This window comes from Dermacentor albipictus, chromosome 5 (genome assembly GCF_038994185.2).
Source record: "Dermacentor albipictus isolate Rhodes 1998 colony chromosome 5, USDA_Dalb.pri_finalv2, whole genome shotgun sequence".
NCBI lineage: Eukaryota > Metazoa > Arthropoda > Arachnida > Ixodida > Ixodidae > Dermacentor > Dermacentor albipictus.
In genome coordinates this window covers 131701339-131708133 of record NC_091825.1, presented here as the reverse complement: position 1 = coordinate 131708133, position 6795 = coordinate 131701339, and the positions used below count along the sequence as shown (strand labels likewise).

The 6795-nt window shown below is 47.1% G+C and overlaps 1 non-coding gene across 1 annotated transcript; it reads right to left on the bottom strand.

Annotated features, from left to right (window-relative positions):
* Window positions 1-619: 619 nt before the first annotated feature.
* On the bottom strand, window positions 620-691 carry TRNAW-CCA (transfer RNA tryptophan (anticodon CCA)). The gene has a single exon. It is a non-coding gene; the product is annotated as a tRNA-Trp (tRNA).
* Between the last annotated feature and the right edge of the window lie 6104 nt (window positions 692-6795).

Here is a 6795-nt window from a genome sequence, read left to right as displayed (position 1 = left end):
AACACGCAGCGCAGTATTCTTTTCAATAAATAAAAACACAAAACAAGCGTCAAAACCGTATGATGGACGATAAGGCGCCTGTGAAAACGCGAAGCACGTTCCCTCTCCCCGCGTGTGTTTCCAGGTGAAGATTACGGCTGCATAAGCTGCTCTGGTGGGAAAGAGGAAACAGCAGCATACGAATCAGTGAGTGACGTCACCAAACTTCATAAATAGAAAACGGAGAGCTGCTTAGCGACTCGTTCATTTCAAGACCGCTATGGGTAGACCACGCAAAGCTAAGACTCCCGAAGAGCAGCGTGAACACTTCAAGCGTCAAAGAGTGCAAAATCGTAATGCTCAACAACGGTGTCGCACTAAGACTAGGCAGAACAATAAAGCATTTCATGTCCCAATCGACGGCATTTGAGTTGTTTTATAACAGCTTCGCTTGCCATCCACTTTTGTAGGGTTGGGAGGGCGAGTGAAATACGTCATATTTATTTATTCCAAGAATACATTTGAGATAAACCCATGCAGAGTATTTGGAGACTCAATATGGATGATGATGACGTGGTTGCGGCAAGCAAAAAGAAAGCAAATAAAAACGAAGACTTCTGAGCAGAAATAAAAACAGCATTGACCCGGACGTGATTCGAACACGCAACCTTCTGATGTGGAGTCAGACGCGCTACCGTTGCGCCACCGAGCCTTTTTTTTTTCTTTCTTTCATGGTATTTATTACAGTAGCAACAACACTGACACTGACACTGACAACACTGACAGTCACTCAGAGAAAAGGCATCGTTCATACTGTGGGTAGAAATGTGGTTTCACTTTAGAAGGGTGGTAAGGTTAGGCACCTCACCAAAATGGGGTACCAGTCTGGCTGGGTATCAAGTTCATCATAAACCTGCTTTAGGTGTAGGGTCATTTGGATGAAATTCACCCTTGTAGGTACAACCGTTTCGGCGTTTCTGTCCATCATTCGCGTTTTCCACAAATTGTGCATTCCGATGAGAAAAAACATATCAAAAGGTGCACTATTATCAGTGGTCGGCAGCAGGTATCGCACAGTATGAGCGTTGATGTCAAAGTCTTTTTTCAAAGTCCGTTGGAGGACATCCCAAAATAGTATGGCGTCGGTGCAGCTAATAAAACAGTGTTCAATCGTCTCTGGCACGTCACAAAGGCGACAGTTAACAGAAGAGACAAAGATACCCTTTTTCTGTAGCCATGTTTTAACCGGTATGGTTTCACTATGAACTTTATAAAAGAATGTTTTGCAGCAAGGGGATATATACATTTTACGAACTCGTTTTAGAACATCGTGACCTGGCCATTGGATATATAGTGATCGGTAAAATGGAGGCGGAAAAAGCATGGACAATAGATCTTTGTATAACGTTTTACGCGACACAGAGTACAAGTATTCTGTGGAAAACCGAACTGTCAGGAAACGAACCGCCAAGTAAACTTCTTGCATGAACCCCCACAAGCATAAACGTGAAGAAAAATTCGAAGAAACGATTAAATCAGGTAAAGCATTAACAAGTGTGACTTGCATGAATGACCGAATTATAGGATGTGATGTATCACGAAAAAAGAAGAAACCGAGCCACCGAGCCCACCCCCGCTAGATGTACTGGGGAAGTAGTCTCTAAGAGTCCACCTGGTGGACGTGTACATTTCTGCTGCTGAAGTGCTGATTGGCTGTGGCGCCTCACTGCAGCGGTCACGCAGCCCAGCCCAGCCCAGCCCAGCCCAGCCCAGCCAATCAAAACACATTGCATTATTGCATCACGAAAGGCCCAGCAGATCTTCCGGGTTCAAAATCTAGGCACCATTTCACGTCAAGGCATTGATATCACGTCAAAGCATCAAGGCCGACATTTGGATCAATCTGTGTCTGATTCATTTCCACTTGACGCGCCAAGGCTTCGCTGTGCAGTGGACGAAGCCTTCCGGACATTGAGGTTCGAGTGAACGTACACAAGTATTTGCACGCGATCCTCTGGGAGCCTGTTGCGTAGCTTGGTGCGCGCATTTCCAAACTAGGACAAGTTTCTTTCACATGTCGCAGAAAAAGGGGGAATCTGCAGTACGCGGAAAATGAGGGGGCTCAAGGGCTGGTTGTAGCAAAGTCCTTGCTCTCAGGTGGATGGATCCAGGTGCTTCACAGACTTCCAAACTTCTTTTGACCAAACTATCCGATCCGTCGAAAAGATAGCGATTAAGAGACTTAGATAGGCTATTGCTGGCTTGATGAAACATCGTTATAATGACGTGTCTCAGGGACAGGACACAGAAAGAATGCACACAGGACAGTCGCAGCTGTTCTGTGTGCATTCGATCTTTCTGCGTCCTGTTCTCAAAACGCGCCGTTTTAACCATGATGCGTCAAAAGGAGTCGCATCACAACGGAATAATTGTGCAGAGAAGATCTGTTTTCTTTTTCTCCTATTTTCAATTTTATCCTGGTTAAATAAAACGAAATAAAAAACATGTTTTCCCCCGAAATTTTGAATGTTTTTTTTTTCTTAAATCTCTGCCCTAAACCCCCTTTTACAATAGTGCACTGAATGGCGACCACAGACGGCTGTTGGCATTATTCCTGTCACTTGAGCGCTTCACTTAATGAATTTAGCGATAGCGTATATACAGGATAATTGGTAATAAATTGGTTCTTATGAACGCATATACTGCAGATTCAACACTCCCCCACCCGCCGCGGTTGCTCAGTGGCTATGGTGTTAGGCTGCTGAGCACGAGGTCGCGGGATCGAATCCCGGCCACGGCGGCCGCATTTCGATGGGGGCGAAATGCGAAAACACCCGTGTACTTAGATTTAGGTGCACGTTAAAGAACCCCAGGTGGTCGAAATTTCCGGAGTCCTCCACTACGGCGTGCCTCATAATCAGAAAGTGGTTTTGGCACGTAAAACCCCATAATTTTTTTTTCAACACTCCCCCCCCCCCGCCCCCTCCCCCCTAAAGAAAGCACAAAGAAAGATATACGTGTGTGACCCGTCTCGCACGGGCGTATTACCTTAATTATGCGGGAACCCTAACTACCGCTAGAGGAAGCCTCGGTTATAGTCTAGTTACGTAGTTACGCTGAATCAGAATTAAAGCCTAAGCGCATCTGCACGCGCAGTTTCCATACAGTTAGTGGAATGACTGTGGCTAGATTCTTCATGCAAGTGAACATAATCGCATACGCTCATAACTTACGGTTAATTTAGTCATTTTTGACACCCCCGCTGCAACCTGCATGTCAGCTGTGCACGCCAACACAAACGAATATTACGAGTCTCATAACGACGAACGCAGAGTTTACGTCGGAAAACGGAAGCGTAACGACCGCAGAGAAGTCACGGTGTGGCTCTCAAGCAGTTCGGTGGCTTGCAGAAAGCTGGGATTATGTCGCATCACGTGAACGGGGGGCACTGTAATCTCTTTCCCTGATGCAAGTTGGATGCCTTCAGTTGACTGGCTAATAGCCCCCATGACAGTTCACAAAAAAAAATATGGGGCTGAAAAAATTGAATTATCTAAATTCTAGTGTTAACGTGCGACAGCCACGATCTGATTATGAGGGATGTCGTAGTCGGAGAGTCCGGAATAATTTTGACCACTGAGGTTCCTTAACCTGCACCTACAACAAAGCACAAAAGGGTTTTCGCATTTTGCCCCCGTCCATATGTGGCCGCCATTGCCGGTATCAAAACCGCTACCTCGAGCTTATTCGCGCGACGCCATATAGCCGCTAAGGCATACGGCGACAGATGATATATCAAATGTCTGTTCCCGAGAAAAACCTTATTGAGCTTTGAGAGTCAATCCGGTTGGTGTGTGTTTCCATGACTTGTTCGTGCGTGTGATGTCCTCGTCCTTTTTTAACATTTTTTCTTTCCCTCTGTTTTCTTGATCACTGGCTTTGTTCTCACAGAACTTTCTTCTTTTGTTAACACTTTTATTTTTCTTGTTACTTTGCTTTGCGAATAGCTTCGGGATAACCAGCCTATTTTAGGTAGCAAAGCTTCAATCTAACACAGCTAATAAAGGAAGAAAGAAGAAGACCAGTTACTTTTACCACAGCCAACTGCGATTTTTTCAAGATTACAGGGCTTTGCCCAAGTTACAGATGCTGGCTTCCTGTTTTAGAAACGTAAGCACAGTGAAACGTAATAAAACAGCGCAGTATCATGTTAAGCCGCACAATCACCGACATGCTCGCCACGTACGCTCCTGCCGACCATCGTGCCTGGGACGTGAGACGCTACGTAGCCTTTTGTTTTTGTTTTTTAAATATTTTTTTAACAATCACTTATAATTCATTAAGCCATGATATTCATGGAAGTGCACCGTTTTGTCTCCTATTTCGCCGCGAACGCATTCAGCGTATGGACAACTTACTTCCTGCAAATCTAAAGCCACCATCACAGTATACGCTTAAGGTGCCATCATGCGAGCTATAGCTCCCAGTCACATGACCTATCACCGTCTTATTATATCGCAGGCGGCACATAGGTCCGGTTACGATCCCCACCACAGGGACACGTATTACTATTCTGGTTCCCCGATGCTGCTCTGGCCGCCGTCTCACTCAGTTTGAATTTTCAGCGGAGCCCTTTCCATGCTACAACCTACTCTACACTGCGTTTTGTGCCAGGTCACCGAAATCACCTATGGTACTACTCCGGTAACATATTTGACGCCGTCTGCACGCCCACGGAGTAGTGTAATTCGCATCATCTCACCAAAGAAATGTAACCTAGCTGCTGATCCTGCCACCCCCCCCCCCATGCTCCGTATACATGATACTGCGAGAGGGCTAGTGCCGCGAAATTAAAGGTCCCCCACGATCCTATGACATAAAATAAATGCCAATTCCTGGATAATACTATATCAGAGCCTCTTATTTTTCCTTTAGAATATTCGTAAATACGCTATTCGGTGCAACAATATGTGTAAACCCGCTTGTGAAATTGCTGAATAAGCCTATATGAAAAAGAAATCTCCCGGTATAGTATAGGACCCGAAACCTAATTAGCACAACACTTTATCCCAGAGTTAAAAGTGTCCTGAATCACCCTTCGCGCATGGTGAAAAAAATCACCGGCCAAGCACTCCGTACAGATGGTTAACCAGCGAAGCTGAAATGTGCTGACCCGGTGTTTATCACTGGGATAATCCCACTGGTTTGTTTAACGACTGCTTGGTAGGCTTCCAGATCCTCGGTAGGCAGTAGCTGCTTGCGCTTGGCTGCACGAGCCTTTTCTTGTGCTCGGGCTGCAGCATCAGCACGGCGTAGACGAGCTCGTTCCAGATTCTGCTCGCGGCGTCGCTGATCGAAAGCCGCCTGCTCCTCAGGAGTACGTATAACGCATGGCCTGGTCATTTTGGAGCCGGACATAAACTGCTGCGCGCTCGCTCGGCTGCGATGGAGAGCAACAACGTCACTACTGGCGCAGCTAATCCAATACCACCTATATAGCACAAGGCCTTTACACTCCGATCCATGAAGTCATGTTACCTGGGCCGACTGCCATAGAATCTAATGTGGATGCTCCCGAGTAGGCAAGGGTGATTTTAACGTCACCGCTTTCATCGCGCTAGCATTGTCAATGGAAACTTCGGGCCAGGCAGCGCGACGTCCTAGAACGGAGTAAACAGGCCTTGTACTATCTAGGTGGCGTTAGCTAATCGCGTGCCTCTTTTTATCTCTTTATTTTCTCGGGCACGCGCATGGGGTCGCGCCGGAGGAGTTTCCGATGTACAGGCGACTGACAGATGGACTGACGGACGGACGGACGAATCGGCTGGCCATATACAGCTTCGCTGTAAAACATAGTCTGAGGATAGCATAGACTTCTGAGAATATCTCAGCCAAGTATGGCAGTCGTGCGCGGAGCTCGCAAGCGGAGCGCGAAGATCAACGGTGAAGTCACCTTTCTCTCATATGCCCTGTACACAACAGAAGCCTGCTCCGCACTCCTTTCTGGACCCTTTATTTCGTAATACGGTAGATTCCCATAGGCGGCTACTATTGGCCAATAGATGACATCAATCAAGAAGGGTGTTTCGATCAGTGCGCTTCTTTCTACTGTTATTGTGTATATTTATTGACATAGTTTAATGAACAGGATGAAGTAAGCGACAATCTGCCTTTTGAATTTCGATAATACCGTACTTCCGGAATAAGCCGAATATAGTCCTTTCACGCTCGGCCGCGGCCGCCTGCGTAGGCATTAAACTTTGGCCACCCTGCTCATCGGTATCGTAGCCGTCGGTTCTCGCTAATTTCGACTAGTTTTGAATACGAAACTAGCTTCGAACCACGCGAAACGTAACGTGCGACCACCTGCACGCTTGCCAGCACGCACTCACTCCTGGCCACTCTTAGAGAAACGCCTCGCCCGACTTCGCTTTGTACTTATATATTGATAACGCTTCAACATACGGAAGTCGGATGTGGCTACTATCCGTCGGTCAATCTGATGCAGTGCAAAACCGATCGGCACCATGTAGCACGGCCAGACGAGCATACGAACACGAGCACGCCCTCAAGCCCTGTGCACTTGTGCACAGGGCTTGAGGGCGCTTGTGCATTATAGTTGCATGTGGCTGCGGTCTGCTACGTAGCGTAGGTACCGCGGCCGCCAAGGGCCGCCACGACGAACCCACTAACTAAGCGCACTGCGGCTCGGCGAGGAAAACCGCGTTTGCCTTACGTTTTGCACGTCGTGGGCACCAAAATCGGCAGTGGCGTCTACGTTAACGTCCAAAATCAAATTTGAACTGTGCGCCACGG